The sequence below is a fragment of the Sciurus carolinensis genome, chromosome 3 (genome assembly GCF_902686445.1).
Source record: "Sciurus carolinensis chromosome 3, mSciCar1.2, whole genome shotgun sequence".
NCBI classification, from domain to species: Eukaryota; Metazoa; Chordata; class Mammalia; order Rodentia; family Sciuridae; genus Sciurus; species Sciurus carolinensis.
Genome location: NC_062215.1, coordinates 25,498,127 through 25,518,171, shown reverse-complemented (window position 1 = coordinate 25,518,171; position 20,045 = coordinate 25,498,127). Strand labels below are relative to the sequence as shown.

The 20,045-nt window shown below is 35.6% G+C and overlaps 1 protein-coding gene across 4 annotated transcripts in view; it reads left to right on the top strand.

The window, feature by feature from the left end:
• Spop (speckle type BTB/POZ protein) overlaps positions 1 to 20,045 on the top strand; it is a 67,663-nt gene that overhangs the window by 25,715 nt on the left and 21,903 nt on the right. The window contains exon 2 of one of the 4 annotated variants that reach the window (XM_047544890.1): positions 13,723 to 13,773. The exons of 2 other annotated variants lie outside the window; for them this stretch is intronic. The gene's annotated coding sequence lies outside the window, so the exon portion shown is untranslated. Of the gene's footprint in view, positions 1 to 845; positions 900 to 13,722; positions 13,774 to 20,045 lie in introns of those variants that run through there. One more of the 4 variants, XM_047544891.1, reaches the window with a different exon arrangement.

The window sequence follows — 20,045 nt, the reverse complement described above, 5'->3', positions numbered from 1 at the left end:
GAATAGATGGATAGATAGTCTTGTGGTATCTAAATGGCTTGCTATTTAAGGCAAAATCATCTGTAAGAGATGGTAGGAAATTGTCTAAAACAGGAAATTTTATATATTGAGGAGATTCTCAATATATAACATATGAACAGTCCTTTTAACTGTAAGCTGAGTCTTTTCATGGCTCTTCAAGATCAGAAGTACTTTTGCATTCAGATCATCCAGAGAAATTGGTCATGGTAATATTGGCAGTTCAGTATGGAACTGGACATTTAGACTGCATTCAATGAATACTTTTTATGATTGATTGAGTTTAGGGCTCAAGCAATGTAAATACACTTATTATTGTTAAGATCAGTTGTTAGATTTAGAATTAAAAATCTACTTGTGACTCTTCTAGTGTAGGAGGGGAAAACACACTTTTCCAAAAGTTAATTGATACATTGTCCTATCTCAAAATAGATACTCTAAATATTTGATAATAATTTGATTAGACTGACATGATGAATCTGCCTTGAAGCAAAGGGTTTTCAGGAAATAAAGAAACCTTTCACATATCGAACATCAGAGTCAGATTAAGTCCTTGCTGTTTTAATCATTAAAGGTTTGGTTGAATTGAAAAGAAGAAAAGGTTATAGGGGCCAAGAACAAATAGATTTGCAAATTTATCTTTGTAACTCCATATCCCTAGGGAAGAATCCAGTTTGTATAGCTACTTTAATTAATTTTGTTGTGCATGTCGACTGAGAGTCAGGTGGCTTAATTTGAACAGTTGACTTAATTTGTTCACATTAGATAAGACTGGAAAGCTGGGTTGGGGATATTAATGTTGCTTGTGTTTTCTGGTTTGTTTCTAGTATCTTTTCTGATAACGCAGAGAATTTGCTTGGTCCCTGGACTCTACATAATGGGTAACTAGTGCCTCACCCCTTGTGTTTTTTGTGTATTTCATTTTATCCATCATTGAGCCTGACATCCTTAATTATAGCCTGATTGTGTCTCACTAATGTATTATTTTATTTTTACTCACTTTGAAATTCTTGAGCCCCACATCTCCTTTTTACAGCCTAACCATGGGGAGTACTAGTCTGGTCTTTGCTCTGCTGCTGGCCTTCTGCATGTAATATATTACATTGGGCAAGCCACTGTGCTGGTTTGGGGTTCAGTTTCCTGATCTATAAAACCAAATATATTTCTCGATTTGTTTTATTAATTCCTTTATTCATCAAACATTTATGAAGTGCCTTCTGTGTGCCAGGCATAATACAGGATGCTCTGGGTATAGTCCCTTGCCCTTGAAGAGTAGTCTAATTGAAAGAACTTCTTCACTTTATTCAAGGTATACTTTTTTTTTTTTTGGATGACGCTGGGGATTAAACCCAGGGCCTTGCACTTACATGCTCTCACCACTGAGCCACATCCCAAGCCCATTCTTTCACTTTATTCCAATCAGCTTTGTCTTTTACTCCTGGAAAATTATAGGGTATTAACAAGTTTTCTTGATTTTTTTACAATCGCCCTATAGGGCATTTCTTAAAATGGTTGCTATCTTTTATATCTTCATCTCTAAAATTACTCATGTCTTGCTTGGCATGTTAGAGCATACCTGTAATCCCAGTGGCTCGGGAAGCTGAGGTAGGAGGATTGCCAATTCAAAGCCAGCCTCAGCAACTCAGTGAGGCCCGCCCTAAGCAACTCAACAAGACCCCATCTCTAAATAAAATATGAAAAGGGGCTGGGGATGTAGCTCAGTAGTTGAGTGCTCCTGGGTTTAATTCCCAGTACCAAAACAAACCAAAAAAAAACAAAAAACAAAAAACAAATACCTCATGTCCCTACCTTTTTTCTATTTTATTTGTAAGCCAAACTTTCCCATTCTGGAAAATAAATCCCAGCTCTCTGGTCCCATTATGATCAGTTTTTTTGTTTAATTGAAAAAAAAGAAAGTATCTATATCCTGTAGAGTAAGACTTAGTGAACAGAAAAACTAGTGACTTTTTTCCCCCTTTTTTGCAGTGCTGGGGATTGAACCCAGGTCCTTGTGCATGCTAGGCAGGTTCTCTACCACTGGGGTACACTCCCAGCCCTGAACATGTGATTTATTTAAGACAAATAAAAATAAAGGCAAAACCTAGAGATATGTATTACAGTTTTCAAAATAAAGGCCTGAATAATATTATAGGAAAATTTTCAGATATTAAGTATGACTTTATTTTAAAAATTTTATACTTAAAGGAACAAGAAATTTTGATAGAGATAGAGATTCTGTTGGATGCTAAAGGGAACTGCTTCTGACTTGATATGGGAATTATCTCAACAGAGTCCCAGTGTAGGTTTAGTTCTCAACTCTGCACGAACAGAAAGTCATTATTTTAAGTGCACCCAGAAGATTATCAGGCTAGACTGTAGACAGTATAGTGAGTAAATTCATAGAAATAAATTTATAGAAGGTATAGAAGGAGTAGGGTAGTGCTACTACTTTTGATTATGGTCAAAGATTTCTTTGTAAAGTTGTTAGTTTTGAACTGAAGCCTGAATACAAGCAGCAGCAATGGGAAGATCTAGAAGTATCTTCCAGGCTGAAGGAGCGTGTAGAGTTCCTGAGATGGCAATAACCTTTGCTTGTTCATAGAAAGAATGTCGGTGTGTTTGGTCAGGTGAGTAATAAGAGGCAGGGGCATGTGATAAATATTTGGTATAATGGGAACAGTTCTTATATGAGGACCCTATAGGGTTAGACAAAAAGGTTGAATTTTATTCTGGGTGTGGTTAAATTTGGAGGAGGTGCGTAGTTTGATTTAACATTTTAAAAGCTTCCTGTGGCTGCTATGTGGAGAATAGTTAGGGTTCAGAAGAAGCTGGGAGATCCGTTCGGAACCAGTTTAGTGGTCAGGTGAGAGGCAACTGTGCCTTGAACAGAAATGGGTAATATGGAATATATTGAGAAGCAGCACAGCTGACAAGACTTGCTGACTGATAGAATATGAAAAGGTAGAGTTCTTAGCTTGAGCAACTAGGTTGAAGATAGTGCCAGTTAGTATTTTAGTCATTGTAGACACCTCAAATGAATATAATTAAAGAATTGTGGAAATTGTGTTTTTTAATTCTATAAGCTTATGGCAAAGTAGTGATGGAGATCTCTGGGGAGGAAAGATGCTGGCTTCTTGGAAACTCAGAATAGAAAATTACTTTAGCATGTTAGGCGAGTACTTGTTTAATTAATTAATTATTTGTTTGCAGAACTAGAGATTGAATCCAGGGATACTCTACCACTGAGCTACATCCCTAGGACTTTTTTATTTATATTTTGAGACAAGGTCATGCTAAGTTGCTGGGGCTGGTCAAGAACTTGGGATCCTCCTGCCATAGCCCTACAAGTTGCTGAGATTATAGGTGTGTGCCTTTGTACTTGTCTAGATGTTTTATTTTTTAAAATTAAAGATGATGAGGTGCTAATGCATGGAAAGGCATTGTAAAAGAATTAGGGCATAGCTTGGCATGGTGGTGCTCACCTGTAATCCCAGCAACTCAGGAGACTGAGGCAGGAGGATCCCAAGTTGGAGGCCAGCCTGAGCAATTTAACGAAACCCTGTCTCAAAATACAAGAAAGGGCTGGGAGTGCAACTCAGTGGAAGAGTGCCCCTGAGTTCAATTTCCCAGTACCTTGGGTGGGGTTGAGGGAGAGGATAATAGGGTTTGCTTTCAGGGTTCAGTCTTGGAAGTAGGTAAAAACCCATCCATGATTTGCTGAGGTCTCCATTAACAACGGTGTTCAATATTCATTAGAACTAATATTGTACAGAGTTGCCACTTGAAAATTAAATCAGAATTGAAAGCTAGATTATATTAATGTGTATTCTCCTATGTTTCCAATTTCTGCATGTTGAATAAAAGACTATACTTGATCTAAGAATCAGGAAGTTAGAGGATTAAAAAGTATTAGATTAGTAGTTAAAAGATTTCCATTCTAACCCAAGTCCCTTACTATCATGTGACCATGACAAATTGAAATCTGAGTTTCTGTTTCCTTATTTGTAAAATACTGGCTCTGCATGCCTCACAGAACTGTTGAAAATCCCAAATAAGATCATGAATGTCAGAGTACTCTGAAGACCATGAAGCATTGAAAACAGTACTACTTTTAAGAGGGTGTGTTATACAGCCTGCATCATTTAACTCAAAAGGTCCTTGGAAGGCCAAAGAGGAGACCAGGAGGTGGGGGGTAGGAGTGCATAGGTTGAAACTCTGCTGTGAATTTTGAGGTTGTGGTTTCCATCAGTCTATAGTACTCAACTGTTAGACCTATTTTAAATGACCTTATAATTCTTAGAGTGATTTTTGAAACAGATGACCCTGAATAAATTTAAATGCTGTTAACAATAAAATGTACGAGTTTTGATTTTACTTATTCGATAATTAGAACTTTATTTCTAGATATAATACTGAAATGAAAGGCAAGAAAAAAAGGTTAGTTTTTTTTTTTTTCTTTTTAACTTTTCCCCTGTTTTATTTTACCTTTGGGCTGTGGAGTAGGATTTTATTTGGTTTATTTGGGAGTATAATTTCCTTTAAGAAGTGAAAAGTATAAATAGGCCAGAGGCATACTGGCAGTTGAAAGCAGTTGGTCAGTGAGAGAATGGAAGGGGAAAAAAAAGTTTTGGGACAGAACATGTAAAAGGAAAAGGGAGGAAAAAACATTTGAAAGAACAGGAAAGACTTAAATTATTTCAAGGAAACTAAAACCAAAAGTCTCAAGTGTTCTTTTTTAAATCTATCTTTGAGTTTACAGATACTAAAATTTGAGATGATTAAAGAAGAGGAATTGGTCCTTATAGGGGAGTAAATAAAATTGAGGAAAGGGAGGACAAATTACTCCAGGAGGTTAGAATGGTGGAGAGGAAGGAGAAAAGGGGCTCTGTGGCAATAGTTTCCTTATAAGGATTTTTAGTTTTTCCAAAGATATGTTGCATTGCTTCTGAGCATTATTATTTTTTTTTAATTTAAGAAGTGCTTTCTTACTGAAGTGTATGAAGTAAGTCTCTTTACCGCCTTTGCCTGAGTAACCCCAGTCTAATTCCCATCAACTATAGGAAAAATATTTTACCAACATAGGATTTTCACTAATAAAATCATCTGGACAATTCATTGCCCTTTTTAAAATTTAGACTACAGTATTGTCTGTTTAAAATATTTCTCTTGCTGGGCACATCGGCATATGCCTGTCATCCCAGTGACTTGGGAGGCTGAGGCAGGAGGATGGCAAGTTCCACGTCAGCCTCAGCAATTTAGCAAGACCCTAAGCTACTTAGCAAGACCCTGTCTCAAACTTTAAAAAAATAAATAAATAGAAAAGAAATGGGCTGGGGGTGTACCTCAGTGGTACAGTAGTACTGACTTCAATACTAAAAAAATGTATTTTTTTTAAATAAAATATTGCTCTGGCCAGGCATTGTGGCACATTACCTATGGTCCCAGCTGCTGGAGAGTGAGGAAGGAGGATCTCTCTTTTTTAATGGCAGTGGGAAGTACTGGGATTTAACCCATGGAGCACTATACCACTGAACTATATCCCCAGTTCTTTTTATTTTTTATTTTGGGACAGGGCCTCACTAAGTTGCTGAGACATGCCTTGAACTTGGGATCCTCGTGCCTCAGCCTCTAGGGCCATTGATTACAGGTGAGTGACATTTTGCCTGCCCAGGAGGATCCTTAAACTCTTGAGGCCAACCTGGGCAATAGCAAAATCCACCCCCACTCTGCAAAAAAATCTCTGACATGTGAGTTAATGTTTCTTTTTTTTGGGGGGAGGGGAGGTTACTGAAGATTGAACTCAGGGGCACTGGACCACTGAGCCACATCCCCAGCCCTATTTTGCATTTTATTTAGAGACAGGATCTTGCTGAGTTGCTTAGCACCTCACTTTTGCTGAGGCTGGCGTTGAATTTGTGATTTTCCTGCCTCTCAGCATCCCGAGCTGCTGGGATTACAGGCATGCACCACTGTGCCTGGCTTTGTTTATTTTTATGTATATGTGTGTGTGTGTGTGTGTGTGTGTGTGTGTATATACACTTTTTTTGTTGTTGTTATGGGAATCAAACTCAAGGGTGCTCTTTTACTGAGCCACATCCCCAGCCCTTTTTATTTTTTATTTTGAGGTAGCCTCACTAAATTGCCTGGACTGATCTTGAACTTGGGATCCTCCTGCCTCAGCCTCAGCACAGGGATTACAGGCATGCATCACCATGCCCTGCTTTTGTTGTTATTTTTTAAGGTTTTCTACTTTATCATTTCCCTGAATTCATTCATTTGAAATGTTTTATGAAGCCAGATGTGGTGGTACATGCCTATATTCCCAGTGGTTTGGGAGGTGAGGCAGGAGGATTGCAAGTTCAAAACCAGCTTCAGCAATTTAGCAAGGTCCTAAATAACTTATTGAGAACTTGTCTCAAAATAAAAAGGACTGGGGACATGGCTCAGTGTTTAGGCACCCCTGGGCTCAATCCCTGGTACCAAAAAAAAAAAAAGACTTCTATAAAGTTGATACAAACATAATTATATTTCCCCCTAACAAATGTGCAACACCTATTTTAATAACAATACTGTTAGTGTTAGCGGGGCACAGAGGCACACGCCTGTAATCCTCAGCAGCTCTGGAGGCTGAGGCAGGAGGATCACGAGTTCAAAGCCAGCCTCAGCAAAAGTGGTTGCTAAGCAACTCAGTGAGACCCTGTGTCTAAATAAAATACAAAATAGGGCTTGGGAAGTGGCTCAGTGGTGGAGTGCCCCTGAGTTCAGTCCCTGGTACAATAAGTAAATAAAGAAATAACAATACTATTGAGGGCAAAAAGAAACAAGAACACTCATATATTGCTGATGTGGTGTAAACTGGCATAACTATTATGAGAACCACTTGACAATATATAACATTAAGACTTAGTGCATGCTTCCTTTATACTTTTTGCTATTTTTAAGTTTGTAAAATATTAGCACTTTTTGTTTTATAGTCAGATAAAATATTTTTGAAGAATTATGCAAACAAAATATAATTTCAAGAAGAAAATTCTTTATATTTTATTCTGATTCCTATGGAAACAATAAAAGCTTGTTATGTATGCAGATGAAATATCCCAAGAGGGTGACTATGGTTAGAAAAAAATTATTTTTGACTTAAGAATTAAAAAAAAAAACTTACAGCAGAGTCCAGAATAGAAGGGAAAACAAAACTCCACAGTGTTAGTATTCTAATAAGAACATGATATTATTCTAAAGAAAGATTTAAGATAGGAACATTTCTCTGCTGTATAAAATGTGGGGTTGATATGACAGGGAGCAGGCAACAGACTCCATTCAAACCCAGTGATTATAATGACATAAGGAAGATAATTCACTAAGCAAAACTGCCTACTTGGGTGACATGACAGATACTCCTGAGTATACAGACAGCACTTGTTCTCTTGATGGACTATTTCATGCATGTTAAAATCAAAGTAAGCCTAACTCCAAAGGTACTTTCCAACCAAAATACTTATGACCTGAGGCATATTTTAACAGCAGATTTGAGAAGAAATACACAGGCATCTAAAATTCTAGTTATATTTATTACTCTGATTTCCATTTTAAGCTCTTACTGGTTATTTTAAAAAATACTCAGCATATAAATTTCCTTCAAATTCTTAAAGATAGTTCATATATTCATGAGACAGGTGGCTGCCCAAACTAGTTGTTAAGAAAGGAAGTCCTACTCAAACACTTGCAGCAGGCAGAGTATGTTATTAGAGAAGAGTAACAGTTTTCATTTGTAACACTTTAGTATTCCAAGTACTGGAAACTCTGAATGGGATCCAGGTTTAAAGGCGGAAAGACATGCAGCATAAAAATAAAAAATATACTCATCCTCACAATAATGAATAAAGCAGGGTGGATTAAAGACTCCTAAGGAAAAAACTGTAAAAGAAAACCACTGGTCATTGAAACATATGATCCTTTGAGGATATGTTCCTATTTTAAATTAAAAAAAATTTTTTTTGGTTGGCAATAGGCCTTTATTTTATTTATTTATATGCAGTGCTGAGAATCAAACCCAGTACCTTGCACATGCTAGGCATGCGCTCTGCCACTGAGCCACAACCCCAGCCCCATCTTAAATTTTTATTTAGAATAATACTATATTCTTATTGGAACATTAACACCATGGAGTTTTGTTCTCTATTCTGGAAACTGTCATAAATTTGAGCAAAATTTATATGTAATAATTCTAACCCAATATCAATGTAAGGTGTATCTTTAAAAATGCTTCCCTTGACTAAGAATGCTCCAAGAAACTGCTAAATAGCTATGTCTGGATCATACTAAATTCCTAAGGTAACACAAAAATCGCATAAATGGACTACAGATCACTAAATAGTTTCACAGTTAGTGGGTTAAAGTACTGTAGGAATTAAAAAGTAGAAATGAAAACTTAGGAAAAGGGGAAGGGTGAGTGGTCCCTGAAGTTTATAAAAAACAGCTATTGGATATGAGAAAAAAATGCAAAATGTTTAAGTGCAAAGTTGTCACATTTATCAGATTATAAAAATCATCCATAAAGGAAAGAAACTTTCAGAGCCTTTCACTCCTTGGTAAAAGAGGACCAGTATTTCAGATTATGGAAGGTTTTCCTTATCTTCTTCCACTCTCAGATAACGACTGTAAATGCTAAAGTGTTGAACCAAATGGGAGAAATCAGATAATGAAATATTTAAGACATCATCAAACCACTGGCAGTTGGAGGAGGGGAGGAAAGAAGAAAACCAGAAGGTATATGCACCAGATCATTCACTATAGTTCTGCGTGTAATGGCAAAGAAATGGAAACAATTCAAATATCCATCTAAGAATTTGTGGAAATACTGAAATATTGATTCTGTGAAATTAAAGTTAAAATAGGAGATCTAGCATACCACATAGATAGATTTTAGAAAACAAGAATAAATGAAAAAAATGACTGCTATAAAATGTATACATGTATACATATACACATGTATATATATCCACACACATAGAGAATTCATTATATAAAAGTTAAATACATGAAGCAATACATTTTCATACACCTATACTGCACTGGAAGGATACACAAGAAGGTCATTGCAGTAAGTTTTCTCTGAAGAGTAAGGGTAGGAAACATCGAATAAAGAGGATTCGAGCTCACAGTATTTGTCACAATTGCATTTGACTTTTTAAATAAAGCATTTTTTTTTGTTTGTTTTTTTTTTTTTTTTTTTTTTTTTGTTACCAGGGATTTAATCCAGGAGCACTTAACCACTGAGCCATGTCCCCAGCCGTTTTTTATATTTTATTAGAGACAGGGTCTTGCTGAGTTGCTTAGAGCCTTGCTAAATTGCTGAGACTGGGTTTGAACTTGCAGTCTTCCTGCCTCAGCCTCGAGATCTACTGGGATTACAGGTGTGTGCCACCACACCCAGCTGAGATATTATTTTTAAAGAACCCCTTACCAATGATTAATGCAGTGCTTTGTTTTCCACAAAAGGGAAGATAATGCCAAAATTTTCTGTCTAGGTTAGGTTCTAGGAATTTTGCAGCCACTTTTATTTTTGCTTCTGTTTTGAGTCACCTTATAGAATATGGCAGATTATTAGAGTGGTGGTGTTGCTTATCCAAGATAGTTCACTAGTCTTCAGCAGGAACTTCTTTCTCTCCCTTGTATAATCAGTATATACAAGGTCTTAACATAACCCAATCTTCAGTGAAATCCTGCCAACCCCCCATTTTAGTGTGGCAGCTACTTGTTAAAACCATAGGGTACATGGCTTTGTTTAAATGTGTCTTGTTTTGAACCAATTTAACCACATAGCAGTTTTTAAAAGGGCATTTTACATAAAAACTTACTAGTAATTCTTTTAGCATTTTGTTAGGGAGCTGGCAAAAAATGATCACTCCTCTTGTAAATACTGACATAGGGCAAGTCATTTATTTCATTTTTGCTGCTCTCATAGGCCAGTTCATTGGAAGAACTAACTCAGATTTTTCTTTCATTTCTAAACATAATCTTTTTGAGAGATGACTAAAAAATATAGCATCCAGAACTAGTGATATAAGAATGATCATTTTGTTTAGTAAATCCTTTTTACCAGTCATTTCTTTGCAAATATATCACCTGCTTTTTTGTGAGTTTTTCCCTTTAAAGGGTAGTACAAGTAAAGATTTATGAGATTCAGAATCTAGTTAACTCTGATTCATCATCTCTGTTTCCAACACAGATTTCTGTTCGACAAATTGAGTTTTTCTACTGACTTGACTGAGTGAATTTTTAATGTAGTTTAATTTCAAGCATAGTTTAATGGTGAGGGAAAAACAGAATGAGCTACCTAGAAATATTTACCATTGCTAAAAAAAATGCATATCCTGAGTGCAATCTACTGTTTATTTTAGTGCAAATGGTATAGTTGAAGTCATAAAGTAAGCATGCATGATTTTTTAATAATAATGAAGCTTTACAGCATTAAACATTTTTTAATCTTTTTTTTAATCAGTGACTTCAAAAGAGTTTTGTTTTAAATATCCCTACCTGGAATAAACCAGAATTATTTATTCAGATCTTTCCTGATGGCTACTATATTTTGGGATAAGGCTTTTCATTAATGGTGGAAGGAAGCAAAGATGTTTGGATTTAAATTTTTAATCAGTGGTTGGTAATACATGATACAGAGACCTTAGAGTAAGATTATATTTCTCTTTAGAAGAGATCTTCATGGAAGTTAGAATTCTAATATATATATGTATATATATATATATATATATATATATACATGTATAATATGTATATATAATATATACATGTATAATATATGTGTATATATGTATGTATTATATATAAAGGATACCTTGAAGCAATGCTATAGATTTCATTTTACTATATAAAATTAGTTTTATATATTTTTTAGCAGACTGCCTTTGGGTATTGTACCTTAATCTTTAAAAATAAATCTTCCTACGAAGTTGACTCCCATCTTAAAATTTTTAGTTTACTTGTGGTATGAGATTGGGGTGGGGTAGCAGTACTGGGGCTTTAATCCAGGGGCACTGTATCACTGAGCTACGCCTCCAGCCCTTTTTAATTCTTATTTTGACATGGGGTCTTGCTTAGTTGCTGAGAGTCTGAGTTGCTGAGGCTGTTGTCAAACTTGAGATCCTTCTGCCTCTGCCTCCTGAGTACCAGAAATTACACCTGTATACCATGGCACCCATCATGGTATGAGAATTTTGCCTCAAATACTTATGTATGTTTTTATAGAATCTTGTTGGATGAAATAGGTGTTATTGCATTTTAATCTTTTAAATTCTGACACTGTTCATTAGGAGCCAGGAAATTCTGTTAGGACAGACATCCTGTCTAACATTCCCCCGTTTTGTCTGCCTGTGTGGTTTTACTTTTTCCTGGAGTAATGAATTTTGAAAATTCTCACTTTAAACTGAGAACTTCCTGCCAATCCTTTGTTCTATTTAGTTTACTTAGAACTTTTAACATTAACATACAATTTGGTGTATTTTTAATAACTTTAGAAGGAAAGGAAATTTATTTTCTGCAGATGATTTCCAGGTAAGGCACAGTGGTCCATGTAAACAGTAGTCAAGTTATCTTCAGTTAAGAACACAAAGGAGAATATGAAACACTATCTCCCTCATATTTGGAGGGAGGTCTAGGTACATTTCATTAAAAATGTGTCTCCACAGAATAATGAATTCTATACTGTTAGGTAATAGTAGTTAATGCCCAATGTAATTGGTTGCCCTTGTAGTATACTAAATTCTCTGGAGCTTGTGAGCCTTTTTAGTTTCCAAGTTAATGAATTTATTCCAGATTGTATACTCTAAGACTCATTTAAACTTTCATTCTTGTAATGGAGTCCTTGGGCCCCTTCGGTAGCCAAATAGTGTTAACAAGAAATATTTTTAAATGGTATGATTCAAGTGTAAATGAACAAAGGGAAAAACACCTGTTGAATTTGGCTTTTGTAAGACCAGAGGACCCTGTAACCTCTATTTGTTTCATGAAATGATTCTTATGTTTTTTTAATTCTTTGCAGACTGGACATACTTAAATAGTGTTAGAGCCAACACTGTTTAGATTTTATAAGGTTCTTCATAGTCATAGTTGAAGGGAGAGGGTAAGAGACCATAAACCTCTTAAATCTCAAAACAGCTTTGGGAGTATTAACTATTTGACATATAGAATCTTAACCATAGGGGTTCCCCACTCTTTCCTTCTACTCCTCATATTTAATTTTTTGTGGGTTTTTTTTTTTAATTCTTTTCCAGCTGTTGTTTAAGTGAGATTTTTCAGCCTAGAAACCTTTGACCATGGGATGTATTAAAATCTTCATCTTTCCCAAGTTCACTCTTTGTGGCCTTAGAGAATTTTGCCCAAGTCATTCAGTGAAATTGATAATGATTCTGATTTGTGAAAACAGCCAAACCTGGTTGTTTGGTTTTGCTTAACTTCATTTCTAAAGATGTTTTCTTTTGGAACTGAGACCCACTTTGAAGTGAAATAGCCTCTGTATAATCAGGTTTGTTTCTTGATTTGAATTCATGTCATTCCATTTCAAACATCTCCCAAGTGATGGATTTTGAAAGTGATGTATGGAGAAGCTTAATCTGATGAGCCCTACCTGCTCCCCCCCCTTCCTCCCTCCCCCCCCCTCCCTCCTCCCCCCTCTCTTTTTCAGCAGCTGGTTGAGTTTTTCTTCCCCGCAGGGGTCTGTAATTAACAGCAGCAACACATCACCTGATGGTATGAACTCAGACCTTGTGAAACATGTGCTTGTTGCAACCATGGTTGTTTGCTGGATCCTCCATCCAAGTGGAGACAGGAACTTTTTTCCTCTTATGTTGTTACATGGTTGTATTTCTCTTACTAGTCATTTGTGCCTAAATTAAAAAACAAAACATAAACTCCAGAAATCTTGTTAACATCTCAATCCTACAAGGCATATGAGTGGCATCTGCCCCTTTCAGGACAAAGATGCATTGCATTCTCCCTTGACACATTTTTGGGTTAGAGAATTATGCTGATTTGTCTATATCAATAACTCTTACATAATGGATAGTTTTTAGGGGGAGGGAATGATTCCCTAATCCTTCACTTAAATCAGCAATAAATTTTTCTGCTCTGATTATTTTGCTAACTGGAAAAGTTGCATTGTTACTGGAAAAGTGAGAAGTATTCCGTGTTTTAACCTTTGAGCTGGCAGCTAAGATCTCCTTGGGGACAAAGACAGTTTGTAGTTATTTAGAACTTGTAAGAAAAGGGCAGCAAGGCTGTAAACAGCCTGCACACGCTGAGAATGGGGATTCAGTGGGAGCATTCCACTGCTATCCTACTGCATTCGGTGACTTGAGAATCTTTCATGTACCTTCTTGTATCTTCAGCTTACTTTGGATGAACCTTACTAGTCAGCCTCTCTCCTATAAAACTCTGTCCTATAATGCTAGTGTTGAGAAGAAGAAAAGGCTTTTTTTTAATATACAAAAGCATATCTAAATCTTAAAACCATTTCAGAATCTATACTTGCCTAAGAAATATCTGCAAACTGGGAACATCTTAAAGGCATTGACTTGCACACTTAATACTGTACTTTTATATAACAATGGCAAGAACAGTTCAATTTATTTATTTATTTATTTATTTATTTATTTATTTATTTGAGATGAGGGTTTTTTCTTTTTTGTCCAGGCCAGCCTCAGACTCTTGCACTCAAGTGATCCACCTGCCTCAGCCTTCCAGGTACACACCATTATCATGCTGTCTTTAACCCTTAATCAGAGAAGTATTTGTCTATGCCAGAAATATGTTCTACATGTTAGCCTGGCCTAGGAAAAAAACTTAAGTTATATGCCTAAACATATTTTTAAAATGTATCTACATAGATACATGTTCCACATATATGTGTATTTAATGTTTAGTTATCTTTCTCCACATGTTAGTTTTAAGGGAATCAAACCAATGTCACGAAAATTATATCAGATCTAAGGAAATGCCAAGGATCTGCCTCAATTTGATCAGTGCATTGGAATTTTATTACATAGAATTCAACTTGAAGTAATTTAGAGATTTAGGCTGTGTTCCTGACAGCTGCTGTAATAGTACATCCTGTACTTGGAATTGACTTATTCTGAGAAATATGCTTCTCTCAGTATTGTCTGTTTTGTGGTGTTGAGACTTGAACCCAGGGCCTTGTGCATGTGAGGTAAGCACTCTACAACTGAGCTATATCCCCAGCCCACCTCTCAGTATTGTCTTGTGGATTCAGGAAACCCCCCTCCCCATCACCCCTCAAGTTTCCCTTTTCTCTCCCAAGCTTTCTGGAATCTTAAAAAAAAAAATTTTTTTTTAGTCAAAGAAAAGTGTAAATAATTTTGGAATGTACTTAAATTCTTTACAGTAGGAGTAAGATGAACTGATCATTTCTTTTTAAAATGTTTTATTATTATAAAAGTGTTTCTATAGCTGCATTTATTTAGCAACTCCTTAACTTATAACTTATTAACTAAAACTCACTAAGGAAAATACATCCAAAAGAGAAAAAGTCTAATTATTCAACATCAGTTTCTTGTAACAAATATTTATTGAATACCTGTCATCTACCATTCAAGGCATAGGGAAATGCTGTTCTCCCATTGAGTTTAACTTCTAGTGGGGAAGACGATAGACAAGTGAGAAAATAAAAAGATAACTGGAGATAATGGTAATAAAGAAGACAATAAAACCAGGTAATATGAAGAAGGGAACAGGGTAGAAATGGAGGCTACTTCAGATCCAGTGGTCAGGGAAAGATCTCTCTGAGGATATTACATTTTATAGGAGACCTAAATGACATGAAGAGTTGGCTATGAAAAGACCTGAGGGAAAAAAAGAACTTTCAAGGTTGGGGAAAGAGCCTATGTGTTCATGAATAGAATTAAAAGCCTGAGTACTGCAGCATAGTGACTGAGAAGGGTAGGTGTTAGGTGAGGTCAGGGAGGTGTGCCAGGCATGGCAATCAGTACAATAAGGTTGATTTATTCAGATAGCAGTGGAAACCACTGAAAAATTCCTGTTTTGTCTCTTCATGGGTCTGCTTTGAAAGCTTTCTTATAACTTGGAAAGATTTATTGTAAAGGCTGCTATGATCCCCTTTAAATTTTTAATATCTACTCTTTTTTTTTTTTGGGTGCTGAGGATCGAACCCAGGGCCTTGTGCTTACAAGGCAAGCACTCTACCGACTGAGCTATCTCCCCAGCATATTTACTCTTTTAATAGGTAATATATTCATAAGGTTCAAAACTGAAAAAGCACCAAAAGAAATACAGTGGAAATTCTCATTTTTAAACAAAAACATTTTTTATGAAAAATTTATTTTTACAGATGTTTATTGTATCATATCTGCCATAATTATTAAATATTCGCTTTGATGGACTTTCAGACTACTTCATTTTTTGCGTTTACAATTAGTGCCATATTGAAAAACCTTTTATATTTGTCACTTTAAATAAATTAATAGGGTTTTTTGTTTTGTTTTGTTTTTGTTTTTTTGTACCAGGGATGAACTCAGGGGCACTTAACTATTAGCCACATCCCCAACGCTTTTTTTTGCATTTTATTAGAGATAGGGTCTCACTGAGTTGCTCAGTTCCTCAGTAAGTTACTGAGACTGATTTTGAACTTGAGGTTCTCCTGCCTCAGCCTCCTGAGCTGCTGGGATTACAGGAGTGTGCTACCACACCTGGCAGGGATAAATTTTTAGAAGTAGAATTGCTATATCAAAGGGCATATGCATTTCTTATTCTAAGAGACGCTGCCTTTCACTGAGATAGTAAAGATTTGTGCTCCAACCAGATTTGTTCTCCTTACCCTGGGCAAATGTTATCATTTTGATCTTTGCCAATTCAGTGGGTGAATCAATGTATAATTTATTTTCAGTTATCTTAGTATGAATGAAAGTTGAACATTTTTTCACATCTTTAGAAACATTGGTATTGCCATTTCTGTAAACCATTTCCCCTGATTTTTCTGTTAAACTGTTAGCCTTTTTCTTTTTGGTCTCTAGATTCATTTAATATTGTTAAATCCTTCTATCATCAGTGTTTAAGAATTTTAAAAAATGAAATGAAAAATAGTCATCTTTAATTCATCAAATTTTACAAATATGAAACTGATAAAAAACCTGAGAAACTTCAGTCCTTCCTTTGGTGATGAGGTCATGCTTCATTGCCCTTAGATTCATTTTTAAGAAGTGTCTCTAAATTAGAAAAACAAACATACATACACACATTTAGTATTTTGTTAAATTGAACTTCAGAAGATTTACTTATAACAGATATTCAAAGTCATTGAAACCTTGCAACAAAGGAAAGTCAGTATGACCTGTAATAACTGTCCTTGAGGTAATGAGAAAGAAATTATTAACCTCCTGGGCTGTATATAATTGAGTATACTGTAACAGAAGACACAAAAAGGAAAGGGTCCTCTTAGATTACATTAATTTCTCAAAAATGAGTGTACCCAAGTCTTTTATAGTTGTTGGTTTTGGTGTTTTGGTTTTTTTTTTTTTTTTTTTCAATCAGTGATCTTTTTTGGCATCTTCTGATTTGGAAATGCAAATGTCTCTCAGGTTTAAAATAGATACAACATTGGGATTTTTCTTTACTTGGAAAGTATACAAGGCGTTAAACCAAAAGATTTTTTAAAAAAAGAGAGGGATAGGTTTTTTTAAAGTCCCTAACAAACCATTCTCTGGCAAGAAACTACATTCCCAGCTTGTACATGTAGTGTATTATGTTGTGCCACATGAAATTGCCAATATTCAACTATTTTTGGCACACAAAACAATAGTTTCATGGTTCAATCTAATAATTTCACAATATTATTCCTGTTATTTTAAAACAGATGGATATAAAGCTAACTCATAGAAATCATATGTGAGAAACATGCGTACGTGTGTTAATTGATCGATTTTTAAAAAATTATTCTTTGGATGAGTAGATTAGATTGATGAGAGAGGAATGCTCGTGGGGAATCAAAGACAAAAAATGACTGCCCAATATGTAACACTTTTTAGAGAATGTTCTAGTCTAGAGCTGTATTTTAGGGATTAACTATTGGGACATTTCCCTTTTTGTACAGGAAATTTCTGTATCTTGACAGAATTTTGGTAATACAGGAGTTTAGCCCAAATTAATTATTGATTTATGTTTTCAGAATAAAGACAATTATAACCAGTCTTTCTCCTCTCGTATAATGAAGATAATACCGGATAAAAACAAAATACTCACTTTCATGAGAGCTGGGATTGAAGGGCCAGGCCTAGAGTTTGGGACTTTGTAATTTATCCAAAAGAATAGTGGGGGTAGGGTTGTGGCTCAGTGATAGAGCTCTTGCCTAGCATGTCTAACATGTGTGAAGCACTGGATTTGATCCTCAGCACCACATAAAAATAAATAAATAAAATAAAGGTATGTGTTCATCTACAACTAAAAATAAAAAATAAATTTAATTGTTAGACTTTGTGTGTAGTACTAAAATTTTAAAAATAAGTGAATAAATAAGTGATTCTTATTACATTGTAAATCTGAAATACTAAGCATTGTTCAAAAGGCTGTGAAAAAACAAATTAGAAAAGATAAAGAACTTCACATGCAACTGGATACTTCCCTGAGTTAATACCTTTGGCTAAACGCAAAGGTATTTGCTAGGTGGTAAGGTGACCAATACAAAGAACAGTTGTAAATTCTGTTTTAGTACCTTAAAGTCTGCTGGAGGCAGCAGAAGTGTTCATAAGTATAAAAGAAGCAGAAAAATATAGGTTTGGTTGAAAATTGAACAGTGTAGTTTCTGTTTAAAGCATTATTTGTGTGTCTTAACAGCATTGATACATTTTATTTTTTACATTTGTCCTCCAGAGTTTAACCTTCTAGTTAGAAATATTATATTAATTGACTTAGATCTCTTATCAAAAATGGTTGATGACTTCATGGTCTCATATTGCCTACTAGGAATCATTCTGTCTGAAAGAGCTATTAGTTGTTAACTGGTACTACCTTATTGGAATTTAGCAATATTACAAAGATTGACATAGATATTTTGAAGTATGTTTCTTGATATGACTCAGAAGAGGTCTTTCTTCACAAGTCAGGATTAGTAAGCAGGAAAATAATGGTTGTATATAACAGATATGTTCAACCTCTGAGTTGTCAGCATACTAGAAGTTTGGCAAGCTTTGGAAAATAAGTTTCTCATTAGAACACTCGGACAGTCTTGTCTTAACTTGTTTGAAGCTATGAACAAACATATTTTGACTCTAGTTAGCTCCTGCAAAGATTCTCAAACTATGACCCTCAAATAGATCTCTCTTTTCTAAAATTGTTTTTCTGCTGGGCATCTGCAGCAATTGGCATGAAGTGCTAGAGAGTTCATGTAACACCAGGCTGCTTTGCTGATAAAAACTTTGCCTGTGGTGCCTGCTATGAGTGAAATTAATTAGACTTGTACTATCCTAGTCAATTTCCCTCCCAGCGGGTTACGTGGTTAGAGCTCCTGAGAGTCTAAAGACTGAGTCTCCAGTTCTACTAACTGCTGGGTTGTACATTTTTAAAAATTGGAATATGGGTGGTGATTCACACACACTTGGCTGCAGCAGAAAAGATGGAGAAAAATGACTAAGACCAAACTAGTATTTTTTTCCCTTGTTTTGTAGTATTGGACCAAGATTTCATAGCAGCAATTAAAGTTATCTGGTTTTAAAACTTTGTCCATTTATTGCACTTGAGAATTTATAAATATTTAATTGTCAGATAAATTTGAAGTTTTTTAAAAATAAAACTTCAAAGTTCAAATTCAAATTGTATGATGACTTAGTGTAGACCAGAGTGTGCAGCACACACCTCCAGAGCCAGATTTTATGCAAACTAATGTGTAAAATGCACATCTTCATTGCCACCTTACCCAAAAGTAGGAATTTTAAAATTTCATTCTGACCAGTAGTGGTAACTGGGATTTGTAAAACTGCCTTTACTTACTTGTTACTGAACAAATAAATAGTTCTGTGAGAATGTTTTCTGTCAAATGCAGGCCTACCTTGAAGGTGATCACAATAGTATTTGGTGTTTTTGGGGGTGGGGAGCTTGGGGAATTGAACTCATGGGTACTTAACCACTGAGCCACATCCCCAGCCCTTTTGGGGCCTCATCCCCCGCCCTTTTTGTTTTTATTGTTTTATTTTATTTTTTTAATGGTCATAGATGGACACAATACCTTTATTTATTTTTATGTGGTGCTGTGGATCTAACCCAATGACCGCACGTGCTAGGCAAGCACTCTACCACTGAACCACAACCCCAGCCCTTATTTTTATTTTAAGACAGGGTCTCACTAAATTGCTCACTCTGGCCTCAAACTTGGATCCTCCTGCCTCAGCCACCTGAGTTGCTAGTATTACAGGCATGCGCCACAGTGCCTGGCTTGGTCTCTTTTCTTGATGTTATAACGGAATTATGAATTGCACAAGCTAAGGAGTCCCAACTGTCACTGCAGTCCTTAGTTTGCTGGCTTAAGTGAGGTAGCACACCATGTGCATAAGGCTGTTAACTTCCTCTGCGATTACATGGGATGCTTTAATTGTAAATACTCATGGAATAGTGTTTATCATCAATGGGAATAGAATTTAAGTCCATTTATCAATAGTGTTACTTTAAAAAGGTGCAACTGTATCTTATTAATCCTTCCCATGCTTATTACTTAAGTAGTCAGCACATTTGTGAGTTGAATTATATTGAGTGATTTTGTTGTTGTTGTTATTTATTTATACTTTTTTCTACCAAGAATTTGAAACAGATTGCAAAAGTACTTAAAATAGAAAAGACAACAGTTGAAGGAATTAGCAAAGGGAATAATTAAGCTATTAGAGTTGTTAGAGTGGGTATATGATCATATATAAAATATAATAAAACAGGCATATGCCTATAGTTTTAAGAGATGTCAACATTTGTCTTAGGGCTTCCTACTGGTCCAGTGAAGAAGG